This window comes from Strix uralensis, chromosome 24 (assembly GCF_047716275.1).
Source record: "Strix uralensis isolate ZFMK-TIS-50842 chromosome 24, bStrUra1, whole genome shotgun sequence".
NCBI lineage: Eukaryota > Metazoa > Chordata > Aves > Strigiformes > Strigidae > Strix > Strix uralensis.
In genome coordinates this window covers 6,219,260-6,237,535 of record NC_133995.1, presented here as the reverse complement: position 1 = coordinate 6,237,535, position 18,276 = coordinate 6,219,260, and the positions used below count along the sequence as shown (strand labels likewise).

General features: G+C 48.7%; 1 protein-coding gene across 2 annotated transcripts in view; it reads left to right on the top strand.

Moving 5' to 3' along the window:
- The window catches only part of CCND3 (cyclin D3), a 48,731-nt gene that overhangs the window by 896 nt on the left and 29,559 nt on the right, over positions 1 to 18,276 (top strand). The window contains exon 1 of one of the 2 annotated variants that reach the window (XM_074893564.1): positions 287 to 921. The exons of the other annotated variant lie outside the window; for it this stretch is intronic. The gene's annotated coding sequence lies outside the window, so the exon portion shown is untranslated. Of the gene's footprint in view, positions 1 to 286; positions 922 to 18,276 lie in introns of those variants that run through there. 2 annotated transcript variants of the gene reach the window in all.

Here is an 18,276-nt window from a genome sequence, read left to right as displayed (position 1 = left end):
TGCGTGTGGGCTGCCCGCACCGCTGCCCGCACCGCTGCCCGCTGCCCCCCCCCCACCAGCGGTGCACCTGCGGCAGGGTGGGGGTCCCCTGGGCGCTCCCCTGCACACCCTCCGTGCGCGCGGGCGGTGGGTGCTGGTCTGGTCCGTGGGCTCCGAGTGCCGGCTGCAGCCCGTGGGCCCGCCGGGTGCTGTGAGCCAGCGGGTAAGGGTCTAAAGTTCAGTCCGCTTTGTTCCGAGGTTCAGAAAAGCGCCTCTTTCATCTCCGGAGAGGTGCTGAAGCATGTGGTTTCCCACTCCTTGACTGAGCAGCTTAGGGGGAGAGCCCTCACCCTGCCTCTGCCGTGTAACCAGGAAAGCAAAACCTCCTGTAATGGTATTGCACTTGCTCTAGATTAGCCTGTGTTCCCACGAAGAAATTATTTACTAAAAAAGGTTGAAAAGTGCCAGCGGTATGCCAGGAACCCTGTAACCATGGGAGCACTTTGGGGTTTCCTGTTGTAATCAGTATGTACTCTTAGCTGAACCTTGGTGTACCAGCTCGTGTGCTTAGATCTTTTGATCAAAGCTTTGGTGTCAGTTAAGTGTTTCAGAAAGACAGAACAGGAAACCCCCACACTACAACTCCCACCCCTTGTTTCCTGTTTAAGTACATGTGTGGGAGAGCAAGAACATTGTAAGAACCAATTACTGCATGTGAGAAGGGGGAAAAAAAGTGATGTAAACAACAGCTGCCACGCTGGAAATTAAAGGTCCTGATCTCACTTGGTTTGGATGGCAACACAGCTTCCACACGCTGCTGGCTTTTCAACAATAGCGGCAAAATCTGTTAACAGATAGGGAAAGCGAGGAGGCAGAGGAAGGTGGAGGCTGGATTGTTCAAAGCAAACATGCCTGCAGAAGCAAGTATCTTGATCATCAAAGGTAGGAGGCAACCTAGTTTCAGAGATTGAAAATGTAATATAGAGGGCAATCTTAGGCCTTATGTGCTTGGGGACAAGGAAGACTGTTGGCCAAGGGCTGGTGGAGTATAATCGTGTCAAAGATATTAAAAGTGGCTTGAAATGGCTGTGTGTGAGAGGGTTGGTGCTGACTGGGGATCTTGCTGCAGTTTGCCTGTGTGAATTCCCAGGGTGTCAGCATTCTGCCAAACCATGAGGCTAGTTTTCTTTGCTGTCCCTCAGCAGAAATGTCTGTCTCTGCCAGGGCTTTGTGGTGGAGGTGGGGCAGGCTCTCAGCTCCCTAGAATGTTAAGAAGAGATGTAGAGCTGTGTTCACAGCGATGCTGAGCCCTTGTGGCTTCCAGTTGAGGAACTTCTGGATGTCTGCATGCTAGCGAGTAAGCTGACATTGTAGATGAAGCTAAAAGAGGGGAAATGTGAGTGCTTAATTTTGGTAGGTTGCAATTTGCTGAGTAACTCTTGAAGCGTCTGACTCCAATTGTTTGGATGGGAAGGGAAGTAAACTCTGGCAGGTCTGGACTGAAAACACTTGTGTGGTGCTGCTGCAAAGACAGACATGGACTGTGCCAGAAATGTCTGTAGGAGCACTGAGGGAGTTTCAGACTGGTTAGTACTATGCATGGTACCATGAGAGGCACTGTGCCCCTTAGGCTCAGCTTGCTATTAGGTTAATTCAACCAATTTAGAAGTTGCTCTTGTAGCAAATCCAGGGGATGAGTAAATAAGGAAGCAAGTGTGGACAGGTGCTTTTGCTGATGAACACTGTGTATGCATCAGAGTACTGAGTAAGGCAGCACTTTCTCCTCATAATATAATATGCTAGTCATCACACTCAGCAGGGATAAAAAGGAAAAATAAATTGTGGTGGTGTGGAGTTAGATCCTGAAGTCTTTCAGGCAGAAGAAAGATTGGGCAGGGACCTGGTGCAGAGTGAGGGAGTAGTATGCACGTGTTTGAGATGCGTGCAGGTCAGGACTGCTCTTATCTCTGCTACTGACTTGCTAAGTCTCTCCTTCTGTTCCCCATCTACGCAGTGAGGAGGATGAGGATATTTAGCTGGGTTATCTTACTGAGTTTGAGGGGTGCAATATAAATACAGCATGTAATTGATCCATAACTCCTGGTTGTTTTATTGCACGAGGATAGTCTCTTCTTGATCTCTTGTCTCCAGTACTTTGTAATGTCACTTTTCAGCCTGTTATTTACCACACTTGCCCAGAAAGAAACAAACCTGCCTTTCAGTCCCTGCCTTCAGGAGTGTTTGTGCACTTAACTGCTTCATGTAAAACACAGACACAATGCTGATAAACACAGACTGAGACCCAGCACCCTTCTGCTTTGGAGAACTAACTGCTGATCTGTACAGCTTCCCTCTGCCCCAGCTGACTCTTAATTATTTTTTTTTCTGTGCAATGATTGTGTCTGTCCATATGCATGGAGGGCATCCAGTGTCTTCCTGAGCTGACCTGGGGCATCTTTCTGGGAACTGGAAAATGGAGCTGAGCAGTTACTGAGAACATGGGGACACTCTTTCTTCCTTCAGCTTTTGGAGGAAAGAAGCATTGCAGAGGCAAGATTTCAGATCCCCCACATCTGTCAGCAATTCCCAGCTAATAATTTCAAGTTTGAAATGCCCAGCTGCTACCCAAGCAATGCCAAGGGAGCCTTGCCTAACTTAGCCTCTATTCCCATCAGGGCTCAGATGCCCCACAGGGCAATTCAGGCTGGAAGGAACTTCAAGAGGTCTCTAGTCCAGTCTCCTGCTAGAAGCAGACTCTGCTGTGAGGTCAGATGAGGCTACCAAATGTAAACTTCCCCGTGCCCACTTGCATCATGCAAGCTCCTTTTGCAGCTGAGGAATCTGCCTGCCAGGACAGAGGCAAGACCAGTGCAGTGCCTTCCTTCAGCGTTGCACACACATGTGCACCCAGGCAGGGTCCACCACTCGTGTGTGTGTGTCCCTCCCTGGGCTGTGTGCTCATCCAGAGGAGCAGTCACAACTCCTCAGTCCTCCTCCGATGTCTCCTGCTGTGAGCTCCCTCTACAGAGACAGGTTGTTGCAATTGAGGCTGCTGAAATTGCAGCATAAGCATGTATTTCCTGCTCTGGCTGAGGTGTTTGGCCTGGCTTGGGTGTGCTCCTCTGCATTTGTTGCCTTTTGCTGATTCTTTCCCTGTATGTACTGCATTACCTGGTTTATTCATGTGTGGGAGCTATTGTGTAAGTAAGAGTACTTCACAGGCTTGTGCTGCCTGGTTTTTTTACTCTCTAGGGAATATTCTTTTTTCTTCCTTCCCAAAACTTCATAGACAAATTTCAGAAAAGAAACTGTTTAAGTCTCTTGCTTTCTGCACACCAGGGGCTTTGGTTTGGGAAGGGGGTGGTGGGGGAAGCCCTGCAGTGAGGGATGCTATTAGAGACTGGCTGCTGTGGTCAGTGGGGCAATGCATTGTTTTATTCTGGGTTTTAGTCCTGGCTCTGCCTGGACTCAGCCTGCTGAGTAACCGTAGGCGAGTCTCTTTGCTCCCCTGCATTTCATTTTCCCATCTGTAAGCACTGGCATTCCTTGTGAGATTCTTTCAGAGCTGAGAAAAAGCAGCATCTGACATTCAAATACTCTTGTTGGTGGTGCCGTACCCTTGGAAAGCACTTCCCAGAGCAGTGCAGTCTGTGTTGGACTCATGATGAGCAGAGTATCCAGAGCCTGGCAGAAATCCACTAGTCCACAGATTTGCAGACAGTCCTAAAATTATGGATACAGCATCCCTCTTTATGGTGTGGGTACATAATTCTTCCCTTATGCATAGTTCTCGTCTGACTGATGGGGTGGGAATAGAAAACTTCCATAAAGGTGCTGTTACTTCGTGATTTAAGAGTTTCTTGCATGTCTCTCAAGTACTGGCTGCTGTGAAGTAGCTGCTAGCAGCCACTAGAGGAGACCAGCTAGCCAAGACAAGAGAGGACTAGCAAAAAAGGAGCTCCTCTGTGCCATGCTAAAAGATGTTGCCAGGGATCCAATTTAACAGGGGCAGAATTTGGAAGCGGAACCCTGCTGACAGGGTAGAGGACAACACCTTTATTTTGGAGCCCATGCGAAGTGGGAAATGACAGTGCCACTGGAAGAATTTGCCATTTTAATGTGCCAGTTTCCTCTGGAGCGCTGTGAAATTGGTCATCTGGCAGCGAAACAAAAAAAATGCAGGATGGCGATAGTCTGTGTGCCTTCCTGGGCATGTTGTGTTTTCCCAAAGATTGGAACCTTTCCTCGTTTCCCATTTTTAGCAACAGCAAAACACTTTCACACTGGTGTCAAACTGAGAAAGGAAAAACGTTCCTGTGTTTTTACTCTGAATCACATGCAGATTATTTAAAAGAACAGGTAGGAGTTGGGATTCCCAGGTGTGTTGACACTAAACAGTTATGTGACCCCAGACAAGATTAACCTTGTTGAGATACAGCTGAATGGTTATTTTGATACGTACAATCCCAGAGGGGAAGCTGTAAAGCTTGTTGAAATTCATATTTAAAAAGAATAATGGGAACTGACGACTCTGGACTCTTTGGGTAGGGAAAGCCCAAGGCTTTGTAACTTTTTGAGCCTGAGAGGTGTTCAGTGTAGCAGAAAAGCCTGCAGAAGGCTGGCTGTGTGACCTTGACGTTTGAAAATCACAACTTTGAGAGAGGTGGTTAGTCAGATGGAAATTACTGCGCTCGAGGTAGGGGTGAAATTTTGCAGCGTGTGTTAGACAGGAAGCCAGGCCAAATGATCTAATGTCCCTTTATGCTCTTAAATGTCACTGTGTCTCTGGCTTGCCAGAGAGATGTGCCTTGGACAGGCCCAGAGCAAAGGCTGGAGCTGCTGCCGTTGGTGTCCTTGCAGCACCTGGCCCTGAAAGGAGGCAGCTGCCACTGCATGGTCTGGGTCTGCCCCAAGCCACCCTGGCACCGTTGCCACCAGAGGGCATGTTGTGACCAATGTGTTCTTAATTCTGAGCCGCTTAATTCAGAAACCAAAATAGCCAACAGTGAATTAATTTAGATTCTTAGACCCCTTAGCTGCGAGAATGCCACCAACATCCTCCCTGCACCCATTTGTTGCTGAAAAGCTCCTATGAGCCCCCCCTAATTCCTTGGCTGACCAAGTCTGAGGGGTTTTGTCATGCAGCTTGACAGTGACAAACACTTGATATGCAGAGGAAGCCGCTGCTGGGCAAGGAGGGAATAAACTGCACATCTGAGAATGTTTTGCGTTTTTTTTTTTCCCCCTATTGACATTGGCTTGTGCCTTGCAGAAATGAAAACTGAAATGCAGAGAGCTTATAGTCATGTTGCTGCTATTTTTTTTTACTATTTTGAGAAATATTATTTGTTTATTAGTGTTGTTACTCTCCTCTCTAAAACAGCAATGGTGTTATTGTTGGCAATAAACATGTGGGTTAATTAAAGCCTCTTGAAGTAGAACCCTTGCAGATTTCTTGCTGGTTTTGTTATTTAGTAGAGGAGGCTGATCTTTGGCAGAAAGGACTGCTCTGCCTGGGCTCGTAGCGAGGCGTGGGGATGCGGATCAGCTCTCTGGATAGTGCTGAGGGGTCACATCTGGAATTTACATTCACCTTTCAAAAAGATGTAACATGCACAGAGGGTGGAGAAGCATTTCCAGAATGCAAAATGCATCTTGGTGTGTGAGTTAGGCCTTCCAGCCATGGAGTTTTTCAGAGTAAAGCTTGAAGCTGTTTAGTCGAACCTATAAATAACCACAAGGGGAGAAGGTGTCTGGTGGTAAAGGGCTCTTTGATCTAACAGAGTCATAACAAGATCCAGGTGCTGGAAGTGCAGGTCAGCACAGTTAAAACAGGAAATAAGATGCATCTCTTCATAGGGGAATGTAATCGGGCTCCTCAAGGGTGCAGTACACTCCCAGACATGTCAAGGCTCCAAATCAAGACTGACTGTCTTGCTAGAAGATAATGCTGTAGTTCATCTGCAGGCTGCTGAGCTAGACAGAGAAATGAGGTGTTGATAGCCAGCTCCGAGCAGGCAGGCAGAGCTAGCATCCCTTCTGAGGTTATACTAGACAGCAGTGTCCATGCTGGAATTAGACCCCGAAGGGTCCCTGGCTCTCCTCCCTGCCACTCAGGCAGCCTCCCCTCACCCAGTGTCTCCTTTTGCAAGTTTTGCTCCTTAAGGATGAGCCTGCAACAGCACGGAGATCCCAGGAGTTCTGTTTGGCCAAACTGGAGTGTCAGAGCATCTTCACTGCTTAAAGCGGGTCTGGAGTGATTGGTGTTTGCTAGGCCTTTTATTTCAACACTATTCAGCTGATGTGTAAACTGTTCCTTCCCATTCCACCAGCTCATAACTATGTTTCTGAGTCAGTGCCATGTCTAATCCACCAAGCATGTAAACCCACAGCTCCAGGCTGTCCAGAGTCTCTGCTGCCGAGAACTATTGCAGATCTCTGGTCAGCTTGTCCTGCCTCATCAGTGACTCAGTGGGTGCTGTTCTCCATTCTGTCCCTCTGTTTGTCTGAAGCTTTAAGGTCCAAAGGTGATGAGGAGGTGGGTTAAGTCTGCTTTTGTGCAAATGGTTAGATGTGAACTTTATTTTCTGAGGAACAGCAGATGTTAGTCTGAGCGAACGGGCAGAGAAACACTGCCAGGTTTAGGGGATGGTCTCAGGTGCAGATTGTTACAGACAATGCAGATGCTCCTCAACTTTCCTTCTGCAGTTGAGAGGATGACGAGTTCTCTGCCCAGTCTCATCTGCAAGCTGTCATTCTGACTTCCCATCCTTGCTTTGGGCAAACTGTTTGCAGCTGCTTTGGACATGCCAGATGCTGGATGTAACAGCCACTGATGCAGTCCCTTGGTATCAGGGATGCTGTAAATCAAAACATCCCTGGTGGTGTTGGGGAGAGCCAATGGCATGTTCAGCAGAGAGCCAATACTTGTTTGGCCCAGCCTCTCTCCTGCCTTGTCAAGGGATGATGATGATGATCTGTCTGCCAGGGACCCTTAAAACCACCTAGAGGGACTCTGGGAGAAGAGGCATTGCCTCTGCCTTGTCCCTAGCATGGATTGATCAGAGCCAAATGTCTGATCCTAAACTTTCTCAAATCTTGAATCCTCCTCCCTCATCCTTGACCAAGAAGTGGCAAACGCAATGCATAATGCAGCAAAACCAGAATTATCCCTGTCTGCTGACCCCTGTATCCACATTTGTCATATTGACTTGGGTGGTGAGCCCATTCTCTACCTCAAGTATCTGCCTGACTTTTAAATGTCACCTTCAGGCTGTTAGAGGAAGTACTGCACAGCAAGGTGGGCACTGTCTCTCTTGTAAAGCACATGTCAGCATTAAAGCTGGGCTGGGACAATGTCTCCTGCATGTTGTTTGCACACTTCCCTCTGTGGCTAACAGCTTGCCAGATGCAGCCATCTCTGCTCTGAGCCAGAGCTGCATCGCATGTGCCGTTGATATTTTGCAAAGGGTAAGGTGTTGCTGCTGGCCCCACAGGGTGACAGCCTTACCCCAGAGCACGAGCACCGGCAGCTCTCAACTCAGAAGAGGCCACTTACCACATTTGGGTTTCTTACTGCTGTCTTTGACAAATATTGCTATCATTTCAGGAAACCACACGGTGGGTGTTGCCTTTTCAGGGTAGGGGTGGGGGAAGGAATCCTGCTCCTCCATGCGCAGGCCCAGGGATGGGGATGGGGCAGATACCTCTGCTCTCCAGGACAGGCTATGGGTAGCTCCTCTATTAGAGCAGGGCAAAGCTGCCCACACTTTCCCTGGCAGGGAGCATCCAGCGCCAGCATGAGTAATTCCTGCAGATCATGGGCTGTGCTGTGAGTGGGCTGCCCTGGCTCTGCTTCTGGGTAGAACATCATGAAAGTTTGGAAAATTCCTCTGAGCTGTGGTGGTGCAATACTGCCTATCCCAGCTGGGCTTGGGGTCCTTCTTTGAGTGCTTCCTATTTCTGAAGGACAGGGAAGCTGTTTGGATGGGTTCTGAAAAGCCCACGTGCCTCAGCTGGGTCTCGTGCATGGACATTGTTTGCTGAAATTCTCCCAGGTTGGACTGAGGGGTTTTAGTAGCTTTTAGAGTCACTTCCACAGCAATGAGTGACATGCTGCTGGGGTGCAATGACTAGAACACCAGCCTTAGAGGGCCTGGTTCTGGCTCTGCCCTTGCTCTTTGTATTATAGCAATAAGCTTCCCTTTTTGTACTTGTTTTTTCCCCATCTTTAAAATGGGGCAGGGGGAAATAGCTTAAGAACCATCAGTAATTTGACTGGAAGAGTTGCAAAGTTAGGCAGCTGCTTACAGTTACAAGAGCGGGTAGGAATAATGGGGTTAAGAGGGACAGCTGTCACCTTTACTTGCCCATTAAATCTGTCATTTTAAGAATACTAGTGTTTCTTTGCAAAGCACTTTGAGCAAATATCTGTATCTGTAAATCTGAGCTCAAGAGTCTGATGAAAGTCACTTTCTTCCCAGTGGTATCCTGGAAATACAGAAGCAGCAGCAATGGATGAAATGTAGGAACTTCTGTGAACGTATTGGACCTTCTCAACAGGTTCAAGCTGAGTTTAGAGTTTGGGTTGGGTCTGATTCTTGTTTGATCAAATCCAGCTCCCTGTCCCCATTTTCAGATGCAATGAAAATTGTCACTATGAGGGCAAGAAGCTGATAAAAGATTCTTCCTAAGAACAAAGCCTGAAGTTTATTCATCTGTGCTCAGAAAAGGAACTTCGGGGGGAAAAAGAAGGCTTCTTGGGAAGAAATCCTGAAATAAGCTGTTAGAAAAGTGAGGAGAGGGAGTTTTGTTAAATCGCTTGAACAGCATTACTTTTCTTTCAAGAATTTTTTTCCTCCTGAAAAAACTGGCTCTTTTATGGCCTTTCTTGATTTTGGAAGAATTTGCGTTGCTTAGTATCTCTCAAAATCATACACCCTTCAAAAAGTGCTTCCTCTGCTAGCACAGAGGCATATTCAAACTGGAATTAGATGCTTAAATATCTTTGTACAAATGGGTGGAGAGTCCCAGCCAGCCGCGTCTATACGTACCTTCTACCTGTGGCCATGGAAGAATCCATTGCCCAGGCAAGAGGTATGGTCAGGCCATCTTCACACTAGTTGCTCCATGAAAAGCTTTGGGTGTTGAAAAAACTCTCTACCCTCTCCCACCTGTTCTTCCCTCCTTGAGAGGAAAGAGGGGCTCCAGAGCATGTCACGGAATAAGCCTGAGCTGGGAAAACTTCTGTTTTCTCCAAATGGCTCTTTCCACAGGAGTCTGACCCAAAGGCAGTTAGTCTGTGGAAGGCTTGGATCAGTCAGAGCTAATGAGAACCCAGAACTGAATCCCACCAGACATCTCCAGTCCTCTAGACTTGGGGTGTAATGTCACTCCTCAGGCCCTTCGTGTGAGCCAGGCAGAGCAGTTTGTTTCTCTGGGGGCTTCAGAAGCAGCAGTGAGACACAAGGGGTGAGGCAGAGATAGAGGGTGGCCGCAGCTGTTCAGGATGTGTTGCTGATTCTGTGACATCTCCCACCCTTTTTGGAAATTGAGAGTTTGGAGCAAGACAGAAAGCAAGAAGAAACAGCCCTTGATAAAGCCTCCCATAGATGACAGCCCTCTCCTCCAGGGGCTGTGACCCACAGCCTGTCTCCGGGATCGGCACCAGCTGGGAGGCAACGATAGGCTTTGCTGCTTACTCTGTCTGTTCACCTCCCTGCTCTGGGCATGGGGACGGATATCATCTCCCTTCCTCCTCCCTCCTTTCCTCCCTCATGTCTCTGTCTTTTCCTCTCCAAGTCTGAAGTTTTCTCCATAACCTCAGTTAACTTGCCCTGGCAGAGTTTCTGGCTTGGCTCTGCTCGCTGACCCTCTGTTGTGCAACTCCCTAGGGACTTGGTCCCTTTGAGGGTCCCACATAGCAATGGTGGGCTGGGAAATCCCAGAGTATTCTGTGTCCTAGGAAATGCAATTTTGAAGAGGCAAAAGAAATAGAGTGAATAGAATGTTTGTGACTAGAAACTGTTGACGCTGCACCATGTTCCCTGGGCAAAGTTTTCCTCCAAGCATGACTGTACGTCACTTGGTTGTGTCAGAGGACCTCCATCAAGCCAAGAGAATGCTGGTGTCACCCCAAGAACTGATCTTCCCAGGGATGGTGACAATAGGACAACTGCTGAAGTGTAATGGAGAGGGTATCTGCTGGAGCTCAGGGTGACACACATGTGTGGCAGAGAAGTCGTTTGCGCTGGAAGCAAGGGGGCTGCTCCAGGGGCAGATGTGGAACAAGTTTTCTGTGGCTGTGAAATGATTGGGTTTGGCTGGAGGGAAGGGGATCTCTGAGACTGAGGGCAGCAAGGCTTATATTGGCCCATAGAGATGGGGAGGAGCAGGTCTGTGCTGGAGAAGGCTCCTTGGGCAAGGAGGACTGAGCTCTGCGCTGACTTCAGAGGGAGGGTTGTATGGGAGGGCAATGTAGAGTCTGGCAAAGCATGCATTTCCTCAACCTCACCGACAGCAGGGTCTATTTTGGGGTAAATATTTAAGACTGGGTCTCTGAAGGTCTGATAAACTGAGTTCCCACGACCCAAGCAAAGATCCTGTGGCTTCAGGGTATACAGGGGGCTACAGGCTACGTTTCACGTGCAGACAACTGTCACCACATGCAATTTTGTTTCTTTTCTATAACAAATGAAGGGGGTCCCCACATCTGGCTGTGGCGGTTAAACAGGCTCGATTTAATCAGACTGATATAGGACGCAGAGAAAAAGGAGGGGAAAGGGGTGAGAACACAGAGCACCTGCTTACCCCCAGCCCGCGTGCCCAATTCTGGGTCAGGCTGCGCATGCGGGAGGGCCAGGAAATCCACAGCCGGTAGTGAGGGCACGGGGGAAGCGAGTTGCCCAGATCCTGCCTGGGTTGAAAGTCAGATGGTTGGGGCCTTTTGTAAAGGTTTTCTGCAACCTACACCTGGGTGGAGTGGAAGGACATTACAAAGGGGCCGGGGCTGGCGGGCAGGGTTTGTGCAGATTCACTGCATGGCAGGAGGCTTCCAGAGGGGCATTTGCAGGAGCGGGTTGTGTGTGCTGAGAGGTGAGACAAATCCGATGCCTCAGCTACCTCCCAGAAACCAGGAAATCTCTTCCCCCTGAGAGCAGGTTGCTCCCTAACTGTGTGTTAGATTGCCTGCTTAAGCAGCAGGAGCAGCTCGTGTGCTGAGAACAGCCAGCTGAGCTGGTGGTCCTCGTGTTCTGGTTGCTGCAGTCCTCTTTGCTCTATCCCCAGGGTCAGGGGGAGCACCATCTTTCTAGGCCAGAGCAGCAAGGGAAATGGGGGGGGAAAGCTGTAAACTGCCCTCTTCTAGTGGCATTTTCCATACCTAGTGAGAAGGATGCTGAAGTTGTGACGTCCCAAACTGAAGCCCCCAGGCCAAATCTTTTTTGTACGGTCTACAAAGAACCATGGCAGTGTTGATCCTCCGAGCAAACGCGAGGTTCTCTGGGATGTCCTGTGCGTTAAGTGGTTTCTTCAGCATGGATCAGTGGGTTCCCCTGCTGAACTCTGAGGTGCTGAACTGCACCTCTGTAGCCCTAGGCTGGCAGGGTACACCGATATGTAGGTCACTGTATCTGTTCCCAGCTGCAGAAGTGGTTCTCACTTAGGCTGGCAAGCAGAAATGTCCCAGCTGCATGGAAAATACACAAGGCCCAAAAGAGGTGAAACTTGGCTCTTCTGTGAGGAGTCCCTTGGAATCAGGATTTTGGGGCTGGAAGACAGAATTGGGAAGGCCTGTGCAATCACTGAGGAGATGGATCTTCCCACCCAGAGCCAAGTGTTTTGTTGAGAGGGTGATGGGTTTTGCCACCCAACCTAGCACTGGGTTTCTTTTTCCCTCTCTGCTCATCTTTTGCAGTGGGTGAGCATGTTAACTGAGGCAGCAGTTTTTCCTAACCCCCCCTTTCCTCCCTCCCCTCCACCCTCCAACCTGCTTATCGATGAAAGCAGATTTGACATGTGATAGGTCCCAAGATAAAAGCAACGTTACAAGAGAATGTAAGCAACAGCTCGGGCGAAAAAAAAAAAAAGCCCCCAAAGAGTTGACCAGGGTATCTGGTGTCAGCCACAGCCACTCCTCGGCCCCAGGTGCAGCTGGGAAGAGGCCTGCCTTCTGGAAAGGGTTAATTGCAGGACTGCTGCTAGACTTTGGAGCCTTTTTGACAGTGGTTTTGAAATCTGATTTTTCTTTCTGCAACCAAGTGAGGTTTTTATCAACTTCCTATTTGAGAGCAGAAGTTGGAGCCAGGGCCGGTGCAGGAAGGCTGGTGCAGGAGTCCTTGTGTCCTTCTGCCCCGTGCCCTTGCATTTAGTCGAGGTAACCCATGTGCTGGCAATGTAAGAACCACAGCTTGGGCAAATCGCAGATTAAGGGTAGAGAACAGCCCCAGAGTTCAGTAAGCTAAAGGGTTCAGTTTTGTTCTTTGCATCAGACCACAGGCCAGCCACGCTGCATGTGCACCCTGCGCCTGGTTGCTCGCTGCAGCGTCGCTGGACTCATCTCGCCTGTGTGCAGGGTTCAGCTGTCTATGGCGAGTGGCCTGTGTCAAACTCCTTGTGCAAAGCAGCGAAATAACTGTTTGTGCCTCTGCCTGTAATGCCCAGGGGCTGAGACCTGCACTGGTGCTTGAACTCACCAGTCAGACGAGGCCCTAATCAGGTCGGTTGTGGGCTTGTAGCTTAACACCACCTATATCACCATCAGGAGAGGTGAGGAGCAACACGCCCCTGAGCAGATGGCTCCATCCTGCATTTCTGTTTGCAGCCACAACAGAGTTGTCTCTGGGAGGAATTTTCTGGGCACAAAGCAAGCAGAGTGGAGCAGGTCCCCCACTTCATGCAGATATATGTGAATCTGCTTGCTCTAACCCCCGAGTTGTTTGCACAATACGTGTTATTCCTTTCCATATGCGGCTGGGATTTTCTCTTGCAAGGGTTTTTCACTTGAAAACAGTCTGTCCTAAACTCAAGTATTCAGGGACTTGTATTCTTCAGGCCAGCTCGGGTTTCTATATGCCCGTGTTTCATGGGGGAGCTGGGCCTGGGCAAGCACAGATGGACTTAAGGCTTATGGAAAGTACCTTTCAAACCAGCCCTGTCTAGATTTCTAGCTTGAGCCAGTAAATAAATAAAGACGGGAGGTCTGCCCTTCTGTTTTTTTTTTTTTTTCTTGATGTATTTAATTTCATTGTCAATGAGAGCCCGGGTCAGCCTCTCCATTGGAAATACCCCAGAAAGTCTCAGATTTTGCAGAGATTTCCCCAAATTCTTCAGTTGGGGAGATGACACTTCTCATCTTTACCCAGAAACTATCTCAGCATTTTTCTGATATCTTGCACAGGAGAGAGCCCATGGTGGCTGTTCAGGCCATCTCTCTAGTTCTAGCCTGGTAGGCTACATATATATAGGTCACTTGTCCTGTGTCACGTGGCTTGATCAATGCAGGGAAGGATGAAATCCCAATATTGCTTGTGATGCCCCAAATCACAAATTCCATCAGAGCGAGCACAGAGTTCAGCAGAGGGGAGTCTCGGCTGTGCCCGGCATCGCGGTGCTGCTGACACACAAACAGCTAATGGAGTACAAGGGCAGTGGTGGAAAAATTGTGTGTGATTATAGCTGTGACAGCCTGTGCAGGGAAGCTACGGCTGAGATACGTTGTGTAATGTTCATGCTGCTATCTCTCTTCAAAGGTCTTGTGCCACATTTTTCTGCCTCACTTGCAGTTGTTTTTTCAACTCTGATGCAACTGTTAAAGAGCTTTGAAACAGCTTGCAAAGCTGAAGGGTTAAACACAGGAGGCAGAGTGGGCCTAAATACAGCAGACCTCTTCCATGGCTGAGGACTGCCAGCATAATCTCTGCTCTCAAAACACTGTCTCTGCTCTAAAGCAGTGGTTTGCAGGTTTAGCTCAAAGCACCATCCATGTGTGCAACCAGACACATCTTCCTTAGGCACCACGCTGTGCCCACAAGGGCTTGGCTGAGCCAGATCTGCAGGTGCAAGAAGTGGCAAGAGATGGGGAGTGGAAACTGGTCTGTCTTTAGGGCACCACTGTAGTTTTCAGCTGTGCATCCAACCAGCAATCTCTGCAGGTGAGCAGAGATCGTTGCTGAGCATCTATTTTCTCCTTCTTAACTTTCACTGCGCAGGTCAATAAACAGTTATGCATACTTCTAACATATTTGTCAGGTAGAAATAAGTTTGCATATTGTGGGGCTGAATGGGCTGAGAGCTGCGTCATGTTGCACATGGGAGCCCGTTGAAATCAGTGGGGTCTCAAGGGTATAACCGATGGCAAACATCAGCTCTGTCTTTAAACCTTTTGTATCTCGTGATCTCAGCTGCTGGCACACAGGAATGGTACCCTGCAGCCCTGCTACCATTAGTCATAGGCCAACAGCCCTGCTCTTGGGTGTGCGGGGGCTGAGGGCTCTCTTATTTACATCAGGGAAGGAATCATCCAGGATTTTGATGGTTGTAACTGCACAAGATAGTCTGGTCCTTGTCTTGCAGCATCTCCTAACCCCATCTAGTAGGAGAGCCCTGTCAGGTTCAGAAGTACAAATGCACAGTCCCTGTTTTACAGTTAATTACTAATTAGGATCAACTGTAATCTCAAGCAGTGTATGCCTGAAAAAGATCTACTGTTTCCATGGACATCAAATTGGTATACAGAGCTGAGTAAATCTACTGACCCAAGCAGGAGTTTCCAGGGCACGATGTTAGTTTCTGGTGTCTCTGGTTGATGTGTTCACAGTAATAGCTGACACTTAGATGAATGTGTCTCCCCTCTCTTTCAGACAGATCATAATCTCCATCCTGAAACAATTCATGCAGACACTTGGCATCACTTCATAACAACCCAGTAGCAGGGGGCAGTGATACAGAGGAGAGCATGGCTATAGGAGAAGGGAGCTGCCCTGGCAGGAGACTGAGGAGTTGCTACAGAAAGGTGCAAATATTAATACTGGAGGTTATTGCAAATCACTTACTTGCTGTAACAGCCCCAGGCCCCAGCAGCATGGCTCTCCAAAGCACTGCGTGTACAGACCATGAGGCAGAATGGATTTACTGGGGGAATGTAGGGGGCTAAAGCAAAAGATGGTGTGTCCATTTTAAAGCAAAAGATTACGGATTGTTGATTTACACAGGCTTTTGGGCTTGAACCAGCTCTCTTGAGTCCTACCCCAGCCTTTGGCACCAACCTTTCTCCTGGGAGCAGAAGGGGACTGGATATTTCAGTGTTTCTGTAGGTTGTGGTATAGCAGTTGTGTACAGTGGTGGGGTGCTCTGTGCAGGTAGGATGTTTTCCATCCATGTTTACACATGCCGATTTCCTGCTCTGCATTGTGCATTTGGTTGGATAACAAATATTTTTAACCGGGTCACTGCCTTATTAAGCAAAACCATAGTGCCTGCATTTCCTATTAACCTCATACCTTTTCTTTCTTCAACAAATTCAGCACAGCAGAGGGGAAAAGCAGCATGTCCAGCTCACTTTGCTGAGGAAATTGTAGCCAGGGCAGAAAGAGGTGGTTGTCTAACAGCTCCCAGCCATACCATACAAGAGATTTTTGGATAGGAAGTGAAGAGCAACTTTTCCCATGGGAACTACAGGGGGAGGCAAACTGAACTGAATGGAGGCCTCATAAATCAAAGGCATATGCCTTTGACTTTCTGCACTATAGCCTTGGGCAGCTGGTATTTATATGCCCAGTCAAGAATTTAAAAAAAAAAAAAAGAGGAAAAAAGAAAAAAGCCACAAAATGCATGAATTATAAAAAATGCTGAGTTCTTTGAATGTCTCCTTCTATCAGCCTCAAAGTACTACAGAAGGGGAAACTGAGGCCCGGTGCATGGAGCCCATTTGCTGAGGATCAGGCAGAACCTCAGCTCTGTAGGGATGAACACAAACTGATACAGCTGTTCTCAGACATTCATGCTCCTCATCTCCACTCTGGTGAGAGGGGAAGGGGTCAGGCAGTACAACTGGCAGGGACATCTATGGCTTGTTCCAGTTACAAGCTAAACACTTATCCCATGTGTTTTCTTCATCCAGAAGCAGCAGCAGTATTTGCACTGCCTGCTTGAGAAATCTACATCATCAAAGCACTTTGCAGGTATTAACGAATTCATCACTGTTAAACTGCAGTGACAGGATTTTCCAAAGCTGTCATTATTGGCCGAAGCTGGGAGCAAAACTCACAGCAGCTGTGATGGAAATAAAGTTAAGCACACTTTAAAATACACAGGCCTAGGGAGATAGGATTCAGTACGTATGATCTTACTTCTCTGTCCACCATCATCCAAGTACCTTCTAACTTACCACTGATGAAAAGCAGGAGGTTATTGTCACTCAGTTCAGCAGTTCACAGACCCCTCCAGTACTGACTCCCTGGTAACTGCCCCTCCCCAGCTCAGAGCTGATAATCAGCAATGGATATTTCTCTGTGCCTTAGCCTAGATGCTAGCTCAGTGTCATATCCCTTTCACCCATCACCAACCTCAACTTGGGGTGTGGAGGTGGGTCTGAGGCTTTGTGCTACCTCTCAGCACCAGCCTGAATCTCACCCTCTTTAAATGCTCCTTTTGTTCATAGACTTTCCTGCCAGCCTGCAGTTTGCAGCAGTTGAAGTGCACTGGTGCGGTGTTACAGGCCACGAGTGGATTCTCTTCTGTCTGTACATACCTTCCTATGCAAGCTGCCCGCCTGCTTGGCCTGCAATTTTGATTGCACAGCTACCTCTGAAACTGCAGTCAGCTCTTCCCTCCACCTTGCTGCCCTTTGCCCTTGCTGTGCACAGGGATATGAGACTGCCAATACCTTAGCGCAACCTCTCGCTCTCGCCTGAGCATCAAAAGACAGTGCTGGGGGCTTACTGAAGCGCTATCAGTCACTGGCCCCATGCAGTTGTTTGTCTTCTTTCTCTTTTTGAGGGCAGCTAGATTCTAAGAAACCCAGGCAAGGAGACAGGAGCACAAAAGGACCTTTTGCTTATCTCTGACCTTTCTGGCATAGACCTGTGTCGCAGGGTGGCCTCCAGGACCCAGATAATGCAAAAGCTGGGATGCACGATTAGGCATTGAGACGCCATCTGCGAAGATCTGGTAAAGACCTGTGAGGTGGCAGAGGTGGCAGCGACGAGGAAAAAAAAATAAAAAATAAGGGAAGTCTCCTCTGCAAAGCGTGGTGAGAAGCCAGGGTGGAGGGATGTGTGTGATGTGGTGGGGCAGTGCCCTGGTCTGGGGAGCCCGAGGGGCTTTGCCAAGGGGTCAAGGGAGTGTTTGTAGCCTTTGCAGGTTTCTTGCTGATGGGAAGTGTGACGAGCTGGATGCTGGAGAAGAGCTGCCCTTGACCCATGTCTCACTCTGTCCAAAACCCAGCCCTCCTCCACCAGTTGTGTGCAGTGGTGAGCAGCCCACTCCTGCTCACTGTACCTCTGTGGAGCTGAGACTCCCCAGTGCAAACATTTGGAGGAAAATGCTGATTTTTCTTTACTCGCTTGGAAGTATATTAGAACAAGAGAAAGCATGACCCTGCTGCGCAGGCTGTAGCCACCCCCTTGGGCACAGACAGAATCGTGGCCAGGAGGAAGCAAGTCTTGGACTTGAGCTTTGTCCTCCCACATCTCGGGTCATGCCATGGTGTGGCAGAACTTTCCAGACACTATTGCTGTGAGCAGCAAGGCCAGGCACAGCTGGCTTCTGACAAAACTGAAGCTCTGGTGTGTATTATCTGGTATCTATGAAGGTTGAATTTATTTCTCAGTGGAAGTGTGATTTGAGTCTCTCTTCTCCTGAGCTGCCCACTTGTATGAGACTTGTGGGAGTGTAACACTGTTGGTACCTTTACCTGATTAAGTCAGACTTGGTTGAAATTGGCCAAAGGATTAAGAATTTATGGGAAATGGAGGACAGACACACGCAGCAGGATTGGATGTGGCTTGTTTCTTTAGAAAACAAGGCTAGAAGCGCTGAAAGGTCTTGGGTTCATCCAGATGCAGAACAGGAAGATTTTTGTGGGATGGGAAAAATGTTTCCTACCCAGCTCCAGTCCGTGCCGCAGCGTAGGGAGACCCATTGCGGTCAGCCTGGGCTGCAGTGATGGGGCCTGGACAGACAGAGAGGACCACAGGGTGTGTTTATGTCCAGCAGCCTCAGTAAAAATTCCCCTTTATGGTATCACAGCCAAATCCTGCTTCTTCCACTCCACAGAGGACAGGCAGTACAGCATGACCT